We start from the raw sequence: 19,100 nt of genomic DNA on the forward strand, positions 1-19,100 counted from the left end.
GAAAGCATCAAGGGAAAAGAAGCAGCAGCTTTTGCGTTGGTGTGAGCTAAGAATTGTGTTGGTGAGGCAAATCTCAGGCCTATGCTTCTCACTTTATCCTCCCCTGCATGTCCCAGTGGTGGACATCCATGATAAAAGGGTGTTTCTGGTCAATCCTTCACTCAGCTGGGCTCCCCTTCTTATCTAGGTGCTAACAGCAGGCTCCTGGAGAGCTATCTGTCTCTATAAATACTGTATATGCTATACTATATAGGTACTATATATGTTACACTATCCTATCTATATAGGAAAGTACAGCATCCAGCCTCAGCTGGAGGTCAGCCAGTGCACACTGATGCTTGAGCTACTGCCCAGACACGTGCACACAAAAAACAAAATTTGGGAGCAATTTCCTCTACAGTGCTCCCTGCTCACACAAGACAGTGCTGATAAAATGACAAGCACCACCTACATAGTCTTTCTTTTTTTCCCTTAGCTTCTCCAACATAGTCAAAATGGTCATGCAAACATGAGATGGAGGATTAGCTCTTTCCTATCAAGTGTCTCTGTTGCTTTGAAATGATGGTGCTGAGTCTGACGGATTAGAAGTAAGCTGGACGCTTAAGCATGGAGTATCTCACTCTATGGATGTATCTTGAAGGAAATGGATTTTTCAAGAGGTGAGGTGAGCAAGTTTTATTGGTTGGAGGTTTTTTGCTTCTGTATTTTTTATTCCTTGCCACCCCTCCCCCCCCCCTTCCCAATTAAACCTACAAGCCAAGCTCCAGTGAATGGGGTAAGTCTGCAAAAGGAGAAAGTTACGAGTTTGCCCAGTATTTACCAAGAACAGAATCTTGTAGGCATTTCTGGTAGTCATCTGAGGAAGACAGCAAAATAAATGTAGTCATCTTTCATAGTCTGCTTGAGAAGCCAATCTTTTTATGTCGTAATGACATGTGCTTTTAATAAAGATATAGAATATTCTGGGAGTGTAAATCTATGCCCTTATTTTAGAGACATTTAGAATGACTATTTCATTTAATTGTGGCTCACTGCTGAGCATAATTTACCAAAATGGCAGTAAACTGCTATTGAACTGTAACATCTAAAGATGTCTACGTGCTTGGATAATTTGTGGGTTTTTTCTCCTTTGGAAGATAGTGACAAAAAAGCTAAAAATAGGAAAGAAAAATAGCAACAAGGTCTTCAAAACAAAGAAAGAAATGGTCACATACTCAAGGGCACTAATACAAGCATCACTTCCAAAAGTGGTGCAGCGTGACCCCCTTACCTTTGTTCACAGAGCCATCGTAAGACAGTGACAATTACACGTAAATAAAATGATGGGCTTGTATCACAGAGAGATGCAACCCAGCACTACTAGCACTTCTGTAAATTTGCAAGATGTTTAAGAAACACTTTAATGAAGTTCAGCAAGGCCAATTGCTAGGTTCTGCACCTGGGTTGGGGCAGCCCCCACAAATACAGGCTGGGCAGAGAATGGGTTGAAAGCAGACCTGAGGAGAAGGACTTGGGGGTGCTGGTGAGCAAGAAGCTCATATGACCCAGCCATGTGTGCTTGCAGCCCAGAAAGCCAGCCAAATCCTGGGCTGCATCAAAAGAAGTGTGACCAGCAGGTCAAAGAAGGTGATTCTCCCCCTCTACTCCTCTCTTTTCAGACCCCCACCTGGAGTACTGCATTAAGCTCTGGAACCCCCAACATAAGAAGGACATGGACCTGTTGGAGCAAGTCCAGAGGAGGGCCACCAAGATGATCAGAGGGCTGGAGCACCCCTCCTATGAAGACAGGCTGAGAGAGTTGGGGTTGTTCTGCCTGGAGAAGAGGTTTCGGAAAGACCTTATAGCAGCCTTCCAATACTTAAAGGGGACCTACAGGAAAGCTGGAGAGGGACTTTTTACAGGGATATGTGGTAATAGGACAAAGGGTAATGGTTTTAAGCTGAAAGAGGATAGATTTAGGTTAGATATTAAGAAGAAATTCTTTACTGTGACAGTAGCAAGACACTGGAACAGGTTGTCCAGAGAAGCTGTGGATGCCTCATCCCTGGAAGTGTCCAAGGCCAGGCTTCATGGGGCTTTGAGCTACCTGATCTAGCAGATGGTATCTCTTCACTTGGCAGTGCAGGTGGAACTTCCAACCCAAACCATTCCATAATTCTAAGAAGAATTTCCCCATTGTTAAGTTGTGGTTTAGCTTTCCTTAATGGGGTTTCACAGATCCCTTAGTAGTAGCACAAGTTCCCCTCCTCTGCCTCCCCACCCTGTTCCACAGCCAGAGGTAAAAAGCAATGGCTGTAGTTGCACAGGATTTGTGTCCACAGCTGAACCTTTTTATTGTTCCTGTGTGCAGCTCTGAGGGTCTTAATTCTTCACTGGTGGCCCTGGAAGCACCCTTTGATCCCTGTCCACCGGTGGAATCCCTGGGGGAATCAGATCAATACCGCTGACTTGCCTGTGGTAACTATTTGTCTGTAAAAAGTGAGCCTTATGGGACTGACAAAATCATTTTCATGTCCTAACTGTCCCCAGTAGAGCATTTGGTTCAAAATGACACAGAAAAAATGTAGGTCAATGGAGCTGACAGGTTCCTGTTTAAGTATAAGCTGCAGAAGAGGCACTCTGCACCTAAGCCTAGCAGAGTGGGTCTCCAGCTTTGGGGTGGCATGGCATTCAGGTGACCGAAATACATTGGTTACCTCAGTCAGAAGCGGTACAAGTGGTAGGTCCAAGCCAAAAGTGGGAGAAGGCCAAACAGAGAACCAGGAGATAAGTTCAGGAACAGCACAGGCAGCAAGAAAGAAGTAGGAGAAACCAAAAGGAAGAGGCTGGGAAGGAAGAAAGAGTTCTGAGTTTTATCCAGTTTTTTCCTTTTTATAACAACCTTGCCAGTTTGGTTTTGGGTTTTTTGGTTTGTTTGGTGTGGGGTTATTTTGTTTTGTGTTTGGGTTTTTTTTGATGGGCTTTTTTTATTTGTTTTTACAATATAACCAAGATGTTGTGATGCAAGCTTTGATCTTTTTGTCCAGTGACCATGGCAAGTGTTAGTCACAGCTGCAGCAGATTTTGTTAGGCTAAGCAATAGGCTCCTCTTCTTTGGAGTGGGTAAATGAAGGATTCCCAGCAGACACTGCTCCGCAGGGGTGAAACATGGAAAGCAAAGATTTGAGGGACCGCAGTGTTATGGTATCAGTGCTGAGCTACCTGTTTACAGTGACTGAGTAAATTGGCACCACCTGGGTAATATTTATCAAGGGTATTATGTTGAAACACAATCCCAGGACTGTGGATTTTTCCTTATTAATAAAAAGTATAATCTACCTCTAGGAGATAACAAATAAGTAAAGTTCATAGCTATTGTTACCTTTGGATGTGTTCTCACTGATAGTTCAGTGTGAGTATTGCACACTGGACGTTATCTCACATTCATGTAAATTACATTGACTAGAAAATACTAATTCTCTCCCCAAGATAACAAATATATTTGTCTAGGGAGGGCTATTACAACATGAAATTTAGATGAATCACAGAAGTTGAATGTTGGATGAACTTTCCAGGTAGTGAGGTCTTCAGCTGCGTGCCCAGGCAGGTGAATAGCACACTGCCGAAATGAAGAACTCGCTCCGTCACAAGAATTCCTCTTTCAACTGTCATCCAAAGGCAGGACTGTCTGCTTTCCTCTGAATTTGCTAGTGGAATCAAGGAAATACAATAACTTAGTTCTGGGTTTTTTTCCTCCTTTCCTTTAGAATTTAATTTTGTGTATTTGTTTTGCAGTACATATTGAGTTGTTCATCTCTACCACTTCTGTTAGCAAGGAATGAAGAAATAAAGTCAAATGAGCTGAATGAGTTGTCTGAAGAATGGTGTGAAATTTACTTGAAAAATCATTCAGCAGTTGCTTGAGACAACAAAGAAAACTGAGAAAAGTTGGTTGCACATTTATAGAGACGGTGTCAGCAGCTTTCAGGTCGCTCTGTGGCTCCTCTCCTGTTCTGCACACATGCAAGTGGGAGAGCTTGTGATTTTTGCCAGGCAGCTGTGCAACCAACCATTACGCTAAGGCTGTGCCAGCCCCAGGAAGGCTGCTGCAGAGCTCAGGGGAAAGATTTACAAATGAATTTTCCTAGTTTAATGTGCTACTTTCTAAAATGAGTTTTTCACTTAATTTACCCCTGGGGCTGAAAGTTCAGAGCTCACACCTACTGGCCACATTGTAAAGTAAAATAATGGCCAGCCAAACTGCTGGGACAGTGAGGAGAAATTATTCTCCTTCATTTTTTTGTGTGCAGCTCATTATATTTCAAGTGGAGATGAAAGGTGCTGGGCTGGCATCCTTCGAGGATAAAATCTGTCACCAGTTTGTGTTAGTTCAGTGCAACATTTCGCACCGGATTTACCAGTGAGCCACTTTTCTGGCCAGAAGGGTCTACCTTGGAGTGCCAGAGTAATTCCATCATCTGCAGCTTACTCAGTCCTTGGCTGCCTGGAAACTCCCAGAGTTGTGAGTTAATGTTATTTCTGGTCATACTTTTTGTAATGTAGATGGCAGCTCCCCAGGACTACGCCGAACCTATCGGGCATTTCACACAGGCCCCAAACAGCTGTCAAACAGTGAGAGTGTTCGGTCACTGCTGGGTTTGACCAGACCTGAGACAATAACTGGGAGCTAAGGCTCAGTATGGATTTGTAGCCCTAATGCACAGGAGACAAAAATATTGAGAGCAACAGAAGCAAGGTGCTTTTAGCTAATAATGCAAGGCAAGTGCTATGAAAAATGTCCAAAAACATTGATTCCATTTTTAAATGCTTGCTTTGTTAACAAACATAATTGTTTACCTTTCTTATTTGATGTTCACAAATTCATGGTGTTCTGAGATTTGCCTTATATCAAAAGATACAGATATTTGGATTTTCATATCAGCTAAATGGCAAAGAACAAGGACTGAAATCTTGGACTGTTGAGATCAATCGAGTTTCGCCATTGACATTTGATTGAGGCAATTTTCTTCACCAGACACATTGTGAGTTGAGAACAAACCATTAATCCTCTGATTTAATTTTTAAAAATCATCTGTGGTTCAGAAAATATACTTATCAATCTCGGCCTTTAACCAAAAGGAAGCAGTTTACAAGCAACTAAAATATGTTCCTCCAAGTTTTACTGAAAGAATAAAGTAGCAAAACCAGTACTTATCCATGAATAATTGTGGTCAGAAAAAAAGATGAAACAGAACTCTCATTATTTAAAGGATGTATTGGAAAGCTCCCCAAATTTCTTTAAATGCTAGAACAAAACTTGCTTTAACAGCAATAATGTTTGCTGGGTTATTTATATGTTATTTCTGGAAAAGCTGACTCCATACAGCAGACATACATAAAAGAAATAAAAAGAACTTTTTAGTTCTATACCTTTTATGCTTTATATTACCTTTTTGGCTTGAATCATCAGTCTACCCTCCAAACGTTTGTGATGTCATTAATAGCAGAGAAGAATTAAATCATGGTTCTTCAATATTATGTCCTTCTCTTGAGAGAATGTTTTTTTGAAATATGTTGTACTGCATGACTTTTTTCCCAAACTCAGACTCTTCATAGGTGCCATTTACTTTGAAGAAGCCTCTGATCCTTCCTTCTCTCATTTTCCTGGGGCTCTTAATGTTTCTCTACAGAGGGGGAAAAAGGTTTCCTCTTTTGTATTATTCTTGACTGACCCATTAAAATGATGTCTAATTAGAAGCATTTAAAAGAAATCTGTCTGTTATCTTTGCCTTTGAAAATTAGTCTCTCTGCTTTGATGGCTGATGTTTTGGCTATGTTATGTGTGTTATTTTAAAGATTCAGTTACCTTCCATTATTCCCCTGCAATTCCCAAAGTCTGGAGTAGGCACATCAAGCACAGATGTAGGGCCCTGGCCAAAGATCAGTGATATCATGGGAACTATGAACAGTCTCTGTATGTGCGCTCAGGCACATGTTGCCAAAGGAATGGCGACTTATTCTAGGGCCTTGGGCCAAGGAAGAAAGCAGAGGGTGCTGGGGAATGATAGCAGAAGCCACCAGGGTGTCTAGAAAGGACCAGGAGTGAAAATTCTGTGGAAATAATGCTTTTTTCATTTTTTTCGTCCCCCCCCCCCCCTACTCTCTTAAGTACCTGTTAATAGCTACACTCCTTCCTCAAGGTGGTTAGCATGAGGAGATTGCTCTTCAGCAAGTATTTTCACCAACAGTACCATCTCAGACTTGTGGTGAAGAACCCAGGTTTGTGGCAAATTGCTGTAGACTAGTGAGTAACTAACTGCTTATCAGCTGAGTTGCAGCACCCATTCACCTCCATGCTTATGACCTGTGAGGAAGCACAATGCAGCAGAAACTGGGGCTGGAGGTTTGTTGTAGAAATGGTTGTGTCATTTTTCTGTGTAGCCACTGGCCCTCCTCTCACCTGATGGCTACCAAATCTCTGCTGGATGTTACTGATCCAAGGGCAGCACTTACTGTGTTGCTTCTGTGAGCACTCCTCATCCACTCCACTGCAAATCTAAACAGTTTGCCTTAAGCCAGGGGTCCTCAAACTACGGCCCGCGGGCCGGATACGGCCCCCAGTATTTACAGAACCGCTGGGGGTTTGGGGGGGCAAACCAAGCAGCCACAGATGACCTCCTGCCACTTCATCCGTGCGCCGGCCCCCTGGTTAAAAAGTTTGAGGACCCCTGCTTAAGCTATCGGTGACCATACTGACTAGAGGAAAACTGCTCATATAACCTGTTCCCCCCTGCTGAGGGATAGAGATAGTGAACTTGAGCCATAATGTAATGATGCTATCTTCAACTGATTTTTAATTATTTATATGTCCGCTGCCTGTACCTTTACACTAATTTAATTGAATCAGTACAAAACACTCCATAAGACATTTACTACATTGAGGGTAAGCCAAAGGCAATGTCGCCTAGAACAAAAGTGCTACAATGGCTTACACACTAATTAATCTAAAATGTATTTTAAAATTTTCAGGATTGTACATAAGTGAGTTGAAGAAGAGTAAGAGAAATAAGGGAAATAGCGGAGAATTTTTGAGATTTGCCATCCTGACTTTGAAGGTCCATCTCTGTTGTACCATGCAGTATGATACAGACTACTAACACAAGTAGTCCTAGGATACCAGAGCCATTGCAACTAATGAAATTAAATTTTGCTACTGTATTGCCAGAAAGAGTGAAGACATCTTTAAACAGCACAGCCAGACACAGAAGGCTGCACTTGTCAGCCCTCCAGGGGAAATGAGATGCACCATTACCTGTACATTTCTAAATAAGAACAAATAGACAAAACAGAATAGACAATTTCACACCTGACTGCAGTATGTATAAATTCAAATAATTTTCAAATGCACAGATGTTTCTGGGCACCTCAGGAAGCTATTATATTTATGAAGATTTTTGGCCATTCAGAAGTCTGGTTGGTCTTCTCAGGGCAGTTAGCAAAAAATCTCTTTGGTCCGCCACAAAGCCTGTATTACTTAGAGGAACTATAGGAATACGTGTGATATATCTGGATTTGCCCTTTTGAGGCAAATCACCACCAGCTGATAGTTCAAAAAAGATATCACCAAGTCATATTTACTTACAGTCAATTTAATTTTAGTAGAACCCATACATTTCAATGAATCTGCTTTTATGGGCAGATAGGCATTTGATACCTTCTGTCTCGAGAAGCATCTATACTCTTGGTATCAAGAAATCCTTTCGCATCAGTAGGATTCAAGACCAATAGAGAGCCAACACCTGAAATTTATAAGCACTGATGCTGAAGGATTTTGATACTTATTGATAGGCACTGATAACTTTCAAACTTGATAGGCTTCTATACCTGTCGGTCTTGAGACGAATTTTTATGTTGGTAAACACTGAGACCTATCAAGAGCAAGACCTTTGGATATCAATAGGTGTCGGTGCCTATAAATTCAAGCACCTATTTTTAGGCAAGGATACTGATAGCAATTGATGGATAGATATAGATTAGAAGGCATAGACACCTTCTGATCTCAATAGGTGACTATTGGTCTCAAGACCAGTTTTGATACCAGTAGACATCAAGATCTATAGATCGTGAGAACTTCTGTTATTGACAGGCATCCATGTCTATCAGTTTCAAGACCTATCTGTAAGCATCAGTATCAATACTTAGTGACAGCCATTGATACCTTTTGATCTCAATAGACATCTACGTCTACGAATCTCAAGAAATTTCTTGATATCACTAGACACCGTGACCTATCAGTAGTGAGACCTTTCAATATCTGTGGGCATCAATGTTTATCAATTTGGATGCCTATTGAAGATATTGATATCTATTGGTATTGGCCAATAGCAGTAGGCATGGATAACTTTGTCTTAACTGATGTCCATTCCTATGAGTCTTGAACTTATTTTGATATTGTGGGCACCAACATATACCAACAGTGAGACCTTTTAGTATCATTAGTCATTCGTGCCTACCAATTTCAACACCTTTGGATGGACATCAATGTCTATTGATAATGTCAATATCTTTTGAGCTCAATAGGTGTCTACACTTATTGATCTAGAGTCTGCTTTTGATAGAAGTAAGCATTAAGATCTGTAGAGCAAGATTTTTTTTATATTCATAGGCATCAATATCTTTCAGTCTTGATAGGAATCCAAACACTTTGGTCTCAATAAACTTTCTGTTACTGGTAGGAATCAAGACCTGTAGACAGTGAGCCCTTTTGATGTAGATAGGCATTAAGACCTGTCAATTTTGACATTTATCTGAAGGTGTTTTTATCAATAGGTTATTACCACATCAATATCTATCAACAGGCATTGATACCTTCTCTATCTCAGTAGGCACTTATGGTCTCAAGAAACGTTTTGATATTGGTACAAATATGCTAGAGATAGGAAGACCTTTCAATATTGGTAGGCTTCAATACCTATTAGTTGCTGACTTATATTAGTTAAAGGACATTATAGCTTCTACAAAATTTTAATGATCATCTTGTAATGTAATAAAAGTTAAAAGTAATACTGTATGCTCCCCAGCTAAATATGGCTGCAAATTAGCATTTCCCCAAAACTTCAGGGCTTAATAAGAAATTATGTGAAATAATGAAAGTTATTCTTAGAATAAGAAAGTTAGAGAAGATACTCCAGTTAACGATCAATTTTTCATGAAAAATTATTATCTAAGTGCACATGAATTTCCTGTAAGTATCAGTATAATTGTAAAAGATTAAATCATATAACAAGTAAGAATAATTGTAATGTAATTAACCACTGATTACTCCATTTCTTTTCCTCTGTTATGCATGTGTACAGGTAGACAGAACAATTAACAAGTTATAAAACGGTTCACATTGATTTGTACAGCTCTGGTTCAAAGCAGAGCAAAATCCCAGATGGGCAGCAAAATTAAAATTGCACTGTGGCAAAAAAAGTGAATTAACTTTGTTCCATTTTTTTGCCCTACTTTTTCTGAAAGGCTGTAAATTAGCTGCTACTTAGGATTCTAATACAGAGCAAAGCATTTGTTATCCACTTAGCAGTGCTACTCATATCTGCTATAGAAAATATCAATGTTAGTGCGCTTCCACTAAAAAGCACTCAAGTATTAAAAAAAAAACACCCAGTAACAATTAGCTTTGATCTAAAATCCAGTACTTACATATACAAGAAATATAACTTGAAGCTTACTAATGCATTTTCTGTGTCCCTTTTATTTGTACTGAAATAAAAATAAAGCCACTTTATAGCAAATGAAGTTGTTAGTTTCTCTTGTAGCCGTGTCCTTTCTAGGAGGACCTTCATTTCTTGCTATTTTTGTCATGTTAAGGTTTGCGTTTTCTGGGCTCCACTGACAGTGTTTCAGTGAAATACTACTGAAATAGCTCAACCTGGCACTGTCTGTGGATCACGTCCTTTAAGTCACTAAGACTTTCTGTAGGCAGTAATACTGTTCTTTCATACATTATTGCAACTTGTTATTGAGATGCTGAAAAAAACTAGAAAGTCTCCAGTACCTAGATATACAAGAGGGTGAGAGAATTGGGTTGGATCCTGAAAAGATGGGAGCATCCACAACTGGCAGGGCTTTGCAGGGGTTCAGCTGCTTCAGGCACCAGTCAGCTCCCAACCCACCTGTTGGAATGCAAGTAAATTGTTTATTTAGAGGTGCTCTTTCTCTCTCCCCTTCTATCCACTCCCACCCCACCCCCCACCCCTTGTTCAAGCTGTTTTTTGAACTGCAAAACCACATGTGATTGAAGAGAGAGGGACGAAATCATCTCTTACTCTGAGGGTCCTAAATCTTGAGCTGGTTTTGTACTTGGGTAGATTTTCTTCACCATTTCTTTTTATTTAACTCTATATATCCTTTGAATTGAATTGGGTGCTTGCTAGAGCTGCTCTGCTTGAAGGTTTTGACCCCTAATATGTTACAGAAAATGTAACTTCTGCCTTACTGACTCCTCAGCGAGCCTCAGTGTTGACTGTGAGCGATCGCGTGCGGTGATCCTGGTTCATGGACTGTAAAGGCTGCACTTCGCTCCCCATCCCGGCTGCGGCAGCTGACCAGAGGGACACCAGCAGGCAGCAATGCCGGGCACCGCATTCACACTGGCTGCACAAGATTTCCAGCGCACTCCTATGAATGCAGACAGGCATCAGATGTCAGCCTTGAGTCACCATGAACTCAGCATTTCAGATCAGGACAAGGTCTGTAGTCATTTATTATTCTCTCACAAAACCGCTTCCTCAGGATCCCATTTATGCTGGGGTACCATGGAGGGAATGTGCATGCCAGTAGCTAACTATGTTTCCAAACAGAGGACTTGTTCTTTGTGGTTATAAGATCATTGGGACTGCTTTCTGCAAGCTGAGCTAACAGATCTGCCTACATGCTGAAATCAAGTATGGTTTGGGTTTTTTTCCCCACACCCCTGTGTGCCCACTCTGAATTGCACATCACCCTTATTCACTGTCCGTATGAAGAATATTGAGTACTTGTACATCACTTTGAATCCTGAGTGGCCTGCTCCTCTGAGGATGCTACCTAATCCTCTGAGCTCTCCCATACTACTGATTTTGTTACTTGGTACTTTTGACTTACTATCTGAATGATCCAAGAGCATGGGCAGTCAGGCTGTATGCATATTCTGTATTTCATTTGAACTATTACAACATTATTTTTTTTTTCTCTGAATACATTACATGCTGAAGCAAAACAAATTATAGGTAATAAATTGAGTATGGTATCTAAACGCTCTCTGCAAGGTTTTCTCACCATGTCAAGAATGCCTCTCCACTTCATTTGCCTAATGCATTTACAGTTGCTCTAGATTTATTTGTTAGGAGCTGTGGCAAAGTCCACACAGCACAGACTCCAGTGCTATGGGATGACTGAAGGAGAAACTGTTGGCTTCAGTGGCCTGTTACTGAATGTGCAATGACTGAAGTCCCTTCAATTTAAAAGAAGGTCATAAATAATGCAGATCCCCCAGGTGAACCTTCTCTGCCTTGCTTGCCATTTCAGAGTGAGACACACATATACATAATAAAAAGCACATTGTGAAAAGCCAGCCTCCAGCTGACAGAAACATGGGTGGCTGTAGCGTGGTCAGCATCAGAAAGCCAAGTTCAAGTCCTTCTGTTGAGACACATGCAAACACCACTTGGCCTGGATCTATTTTCAGCTGCTCGTATAGAATCATCCAAATAAATTGATGGCAAATTTAACACTGCACATGGGCATGAACTTCCTAATCGAGTAAGTTGTCTCTGCTTTCTGAAGCTGTCACAGGCCACACACATACCACTTTCCTTGGTATATGAAGGTGTGATGGCTCTGATCTCAGCAGGACACAGCCTTCAAGGAAGAGGAATGATTCCTCAAGTTCATCCTTTAGGATGTCCCAGCAAGGAAGCCAGTAGGCAGTGATTCCCTTTCTGTTAGCCTGTTTGCAAAGGAGTAAAAATATATACCTACACATCCAGGACTAATACTGAAGAATCCACATGGCAGTGGAAGCATGACCTTCGCTTGTGGCTCCAATGAGATACTTGTGGAGTCTTAATGTGCCAGATATTACTATGAATTATGGCTACTTAACTGGTGCACCAGAGGAGCAGCTATTGTCCTCTGCTAAGCTTGGGCACCAGCAGGTGTTGGGTGCTGTACAAACACCTCAGGAAATAAAGTCTCTGCAACAACCACCTACTTCAGTGAGGGCAAGTCATGTTATGCCTGCAGCCGAAAGTTACAGCAGCAGTTTCCCGTTTTTAGTACTTCAAAAATTTTATTGCTAGTTAAATAAAAGCAAACCGAAGTTTTCATCTAAATGAAGCCTATAATTTTGTGGGACCCAGTGGCTACATTTTTCACATGGTTGTAGGAAGGGAATGAAATCTCTGGACAGCACCTATTATCCATTCTCCTAGGCATTCATTCCATATTCTGATAAAGATCAGCCTTGGGCTTTCTGGTTATTGATCTCAGCCAAAAGGCAGATCTCTCTGCTTCAGCAAGTGTTTCTGCTAATATATTTTTCCTTCCAACATTAATACTCTTTCTAATTTCAACCTCAAGAAGCAGCAATAAATTGCAGTCTGTGGCTTTAGCTTGTAAAAGCAGAGTGGACCATATGAATATGTGTTGGACAGCTTGTCACAGCCTGCTGCAAAATCCAATTAATTCTGAGGTTATTATGCCTTCCTTCACTATAGCTATTCTAATTGGGGAGGGGAATAAGGTTGAATGTCCACCCCAGGCTTAGAAAAACACTAAATCTCAATTAATTAGCTGAGTTCCCATCAAAGTTGCCTATAGTGTCTGCTAAAATACATTGGGGAGTTTGAGCTTGCTATACAAACTTGTAGGCAGAAAATGGTCAGTGTTCCTCTGTAAGTCAGTGAAAGCTACCTTTAAATACAACTGGGTATCTTGAGTGCCTTGACTGGGCTAAGTACTGGCTTCCTTGCTTGGCAGACTTACGTTTCTTCTGGTGGTTTGCTGTTGCAAACTTATGTTTCTTCTGGTGGGCTATTTCTCCATAGGCAGAGTTCCCTACTCACATGACCTGTTTGTGCTGATGGTGTTACAGGTCTGCCTGGGAGGGAAGCACAACTGGGGGTGTCGGCCCAATGCCACCACCACCACCACCCCCAGACCTGCAAGGAGAAAAAGGTCTGCACCCTGCAAAGGGAGGGTGCAGCTTTGCACCTGAGGTGGGGCAGAAATGATGTTGGCTGTAGACCAGGGTACCAAATCAAGATGTTACTATTGGTCTTCTCCTGGCACGGTGCACCCATGTGGTCCCTTCCTTGGGGTCTTGTCCAGATACATAGGGTTCTACTCCATCTCAAGTCTTAGGCAGATCAACGGAAAGCACATGAAGACAGGATGGAAAAGGAAAGAGCTTTAAGCCCGCTGTTCAGTGAGTCTGATAAAAAAATAAAGTGCAAGCTGTTTTTCTGTTTTTAACTTACAGCTTTCTGAATTGCTTCTTAAATATCTGGGGGAATGTGTAGCACTTCCTACAGACAGATTTAAGGAGCAAATCTCACCTTCCCAGCATACATAGTTTATTATGTGCACTAGTATTATAAAATCTCAGTTAATTACTGTGAATTATTTGCTTATTGTTGCTCCTTGGAATTTATTGGACAAAGATCAAGTCTAAACAAATCTTTTTGATCTTTTAATGGATTTTGTAAAGGCAAGGGTAAGAAAACCCCATCTGCATTTCTACATATTTGAACATCATTAGACTTGAATTTTGCTGTTGATGTAGAAAAAAAGCAAATTTCATTTCCATAAGCTACAGAGCAAGTATCAAACCTAGCATTAAATGTGATTACACAACTCTGTGAATGATAATAACCCTTTGTTTCATTATAGAGCGGACATTAGTTTTTCTAGAGGATACTAACAGAAATGTTTCGGAAGCAGTTAGTGTTAAACAAATGGTCTGGCTCTTGGGTGATATTAGCTAATCAGATATAAACAAGAGCTCGAAAAATAGGATAAAAACAGTTTAATTTGTAAACTGAATATAAGTGAAATGGCTTTTGCTTGCCCTTTACGTTCTGGAGGAGATGTCTCAGAAACAAGCTAGCTAGATGAAGAAAGACGACAAAGACATTTCTCTGGATCTGTTCATATTCACTTGCATCTGTATGCACCATACTTTTTATTTTTATTATGCAGTTCAGGTTCACAGGCTTGAATGAATTGAAAAGCTGGAGCTAACTTCTGACCATGGGCTACCAAGTTAGCTCAGGGCTATGCAGACAACCTTGAGTTAGCCACCTCGCAGTTGAAGGGCCAAGACAAGACCAGGCCTAGACAACTTCTGGTGTGGAAGAGAAGAGGCAACAGACACAAACTGAAACACAGGAGGCTCTGTCTGAATATCAGGAAACACTTTTTTTAAGTACTGGAAGAGGTTGTCCAGTGATCTTGTGGATTCTCCCTCCTTAGAGATATTCAAAAGTCATTTGGACACAGTCCCAGGTAACTGGCTCTGTGTCACCCTGCTTGAGCAAGGGTGTGGGACCAGATGATCTCCATGGGTCCTTTCCAACCTCAACAAGTCTGTGATGCTGTGGAGAGGGGTGAGGACGTAGGGAAAGAGCCCGCCTCTGTTGCTGCTACCATGGTGCTAGAGATATAAAATGCCATAGCTTGCCAGGGTGACTCTGCCAAGAGTTTCTGTGCCATTTCCACAGCCCATAGTCCAACCTCTTCCTCAGCAGGAGAAGCCAGCCTGGCTATCAAGGACTCTGACACAGGAACCACTGGCAGAGACAAAATTTGTTGGCATAGGCAAAATCCCAGCAGTCTGCCACCCTAAGCAGCTGCCTACCATGCTCAAGACAGTCAAGCTTGTTCAGATTGTTATTATGCATCCAAATGCGGTTTTCTTCTTGACTGCATGCCTTTTCACAGCCCACAGAAGCCCTCCTCCAACTGCAAATTTGTTTAGTAGCTTCAGAGTGTGCTGCCTTAAAGATCTTTGAAATCTGTTGCTGGATAGTGTTTTGTTTGTTGGTTTGGTGGGGTTTTTTATTTTGGGGGTTTTTTTTGTTTGTTTGTTTGCTTGTTTGTTTGGGTTTTTTTGTTGTTTGTTTGGGTTTTTTTAACAGAAGCATAACTAGAAACATATTATTATGAGGAGTGACATTTTTTTTAAATTAGAGTAGCTAGGGTGAGTGCTTATCCTGACAAGGTTTAAAAGGTTACTAAAGCTTTTCTATAACCTGTAACTGGGTATATTTTTTTACACAAACTCATAATGTATCCGTGAAAATGGTTTAGTGGTGGGCTTGACAGTGCTAGGTTAACGTTTGGACTTGATCTTAGTGGTCTTTCCCAACCTAAACAATTCTATTTTTGAAGCAGAAAACATGAACCCCCTTCATGCTGAGTCCATGGATAATACAATGACCCCAGACACACAGCACAAGACGCTGCAACCAACTAAATTTGTTGCTGAAAATTCGTGGCAAGCTGAGTTCAGATTTATTGTGCAATGCAAGTAATTGATAAAAAGTGATCATTGGGCAGATGTAACCTCAAATTTAGCTTATTAATGTTCACATTTGAAAAGTTTTTCCACATTAGTTTTTACAATTCTAAGAAGAAAAAAAAAAAAAAAAAAGAGTCTAATCTATGGAGTGCTACCAAATTTCTCAGTAGACTGTTAGTGATTAAATGACATCTCCTACCTAACCACTTCATCACGTAGACCCTGTGCAGCTCTGAAACCAGTCCTGCTTAGGCTGGGTTCCTGACAGTTAATCCTTCCTGTTGATAATAACCATAATAAGAAATATTCTGAACCTGGCCACATCCAAAAACCTAATGGGCTGTAGGTGGCATCTGCTCTATGTACTTTATCAACTTGGGACCTTCAGCATAGACATCTACTTCAGGAATATTCCCACATTGCTCTCAGCATGCCTCTCATGCAGCAAAAGTTTGGAGTACATCTCAGTAGCAGGAAAAGGGCTAAAAAAATCTTGCTTTTCTTGCACTGTGCTCTGATTTCCAAGTTCACTCAAGTCTCCTAAGTTTGCTCCCACAGATACCTGCAGTTTCACAGTGATCTCTCATGAAAGAATTCATGTACTTAAACTTTATACATCCTGGCCTTAGCTGTTGTAGACACTGAATACTTACCTGGGTTCGAAGACCTAGTGGCAAATTGATGGGGTCTTTAAATTCATACAAACCACAGACATATCAGGAAGTCCATGTGATATATATACTGGTGATGGATGAAAAAGTAACCAAGGAAGAAGATTTAGATATGAATGTCCTGCTCTTCTGCTCTTCCCTAAACATCTGCTGTTGGCTATGTCAAAGACAGAGTGGTGGCTTAGCTGGCAGTTTGGTATGACCCAGTATATCTGAATTAATGCTAAAGACCTCTGTTTACTCAAAGGAAAAGCAGATGTTCCTTACTTATGCACTCTGAATTGTTCCCCAGTGAATACACAGAGGACCTGGGTGCCTGTGTTAGTTTAGGTGACTAAAGCCTGCTTTAGTTAGGTGACTAAAGCTTGAAAGTGTGTCTCTACTGCAGGAGCCTTGAGGAATGAAGAGACATCATAGCGGAGGAACAGGTCTGCTCAGTTTGGCCTGGAAGTCTGGTGAAGGTCTGTAGGATATGATTTATCTTGGATTTTAATTGGTAGTGTGAGATGTTCCTTCACTTTCAAAGCTGCCACATCCTCCCTGCTTTGGACCTGCTGTCAAGGAGTATGAGCTCTGCATCTGGTTTTGTGACTCAGAGCTGCAGGAACATTTATCACTCAGACCAGGGACTGAGATGTCTCTTGCCTCTAGCCAGTGTGTCAGCTCACACACCCAGGACACGAACATGTTCCTCCAGTGATGTGAACTGATGGACTTTTAAATAAAAATCTTGTCTCCCTTCTTTAAAGCTAGAAAACAATGAAGCAAGGTTTTCCAGCACTGAAAGTTCAGATTTAGATATCTAAATTTGCATGTTTGTGACTTGGTTCTTTATGCAAACTGTCTGTAAGTAAATTAATTTCTTTTTTATAAGTTCCCAAGACAATGAATATGAAAGATTTAACCAAGATGACTTAGATGACATTTTTCTGGGAATAAAATTCACCTTTATTGTGTTTTGTGGGTTTAAATAGAAAGACCTTTAAATTCTGGTTAATCTGATATAAATTTGTATTGCCATTCCCAAGCACTGTAAAATGTCGAGGCAGACTGCAAATATCCCTGATGTAGTTTCAAACATTGCTAGCTCTTTGTTTCCTTAAGTAATGATTTATTTTTTTTAATTTGTTTTCACTTTGCTTTTACCTACAGACGTCATATTTTCACGCTCTTTGATATTAAGAGAATGAAAGAAAAAAAGGCCATATTCTCATATTGGCAGTTGAAATTTCTTGGGGGAAAAAAAAAAAAAAAAAGAAGAAAAGCTAGAGATTTCTGTGCTCCTCCTCCAAACTAGAAAATATGGCAATATTTGTTACAAGCACTGAAAATGGTAAGAAATTAATGGATATCTGACAGTATGGTTGTCCTCTGAAATGAAAAACTTTTCTAGCACTAGCATAAGTTCTAAGGGGTGTGAGGTTTGTTGTTACACTAAGAAAACTACTCACAATATAGTCACCAGAGTAAAAGGGAGGGAGGAAGGGAAGGAAACCTCTGTTTCTATCTTAGACATGGAGACGGGAGAGCAGATGTGACCAGAAGGCAAACCAGCTCCTGGTCTTGACAGGCCATAAATAACATAGGAGGAGAGGAAGAACAGTGAAAGCAGCTTTCATGGAATCATCTATGATCAGTCTGCACACAGGCTGCAGCATGAGACATGGGCACTTTTTCTTTACTTTCTTTTTCCCTGGATGTATCAAGCTAACCAGTCACTTAGAGAGCAAGATAACATGTGTCACCCCAATAAGCTCTAAGTGGTGTTATTGGAAGTACTCTGTGCTTCATACCCATACTTATTTAGTTAGGTTTTTAGTTACCCGTACAGTAACGCTTATTACGAAGTCACTTGCAGAGTATCTAAACACATGGCAGCGCAGGCTCAGCTCTAATACTACCTTTGTGTTGGTTGGAAAATAAGAGTAATAAGTCATTTTAACATAGTTAAAGGGATGAGGAAGATGAAGGCATCTTTTTTATGTTCTGCTGGAGGCAACCCTGCCACAACCTTGACTCTGCAGGGGAGAGGATGGCCTGATCTCAGCACAGAGAGTGGGTGGATCCTCTGCTGAGGTTGCTCCTGTGGCCAGTCCAGCAATTAATGTCACTGAGGTCACCGAGCAGACATGAGGTGGTAAAGACTTCCAGTTGTCACTGACCTGCCTGGATCCTAGCCAGAGACCTAGAAACTGAAAGTTCTGCAGGCTGCTACCAGTCCCCTTAGCTACCTTTTACTTGATATATTTCAAGCTGTGGAACATCAGAGGAGGAAGAAAAAATAATCAAAGGTAAGCAGATGTTGCAGAAGTGATAAAGAAAGAGGCAAGAGCAATGGGAAATTGGGTTGGCAGGCAAATGCTGTGGAGAGGTACAGACCTAGAAAGGAGTAGTTTCAAATATCTTTCTGTCACTGGTTATCAGTTGCACACCCATCCCATATAGTTTTAATATCAAAAAATCATGCGCAGTGTCTGGTTCTTAAATATATAGGATTTTTTTCTTCAGCTGATTCCCTAATCTGCAAGGCAAGAGATGCTTTTTGTTGGCAATTAATAGTGCTGTGATGAGTCACTCCTCTACTAGTGGTTTGCTCCCTCCCTTTCTCCAATAAATGCTTCTAAGAATAGCTTCTATAGAAACATCTTTCATCTAGGGGAATAGACCAAAATAGCAGACTCTATCCCTAACAGTTAGGGTCCCCTAGAAGTCCTCGTTAGTCATTAGCAGACTGTTAAACTAGTAAGAATAAAAGCCTGAAAGTAAGTAAAAAATGTATTCCTTATCATTTTTCACTATGATTTATGCTTAAAAAGTACCACAAAATTTTAATACATTTATGTTTCTACAGGGAGAAGGAGGTTGATTTCTTTAATCACATTTTTATT

The sequence above is a fragment of the Falco rusticolus genome, chromosome 6 (assembly GCF_015220075.1).
Source record: "Falco rusticolus isolate bFalRus1 chromosome 6, bFalRus1.pri, whole genome shotgun sequence".
NCBI lineage: Eukaryota > Metazoa > Chordata > Aves > Falconiformes > Falconidae > Falco > Falco rusticolus.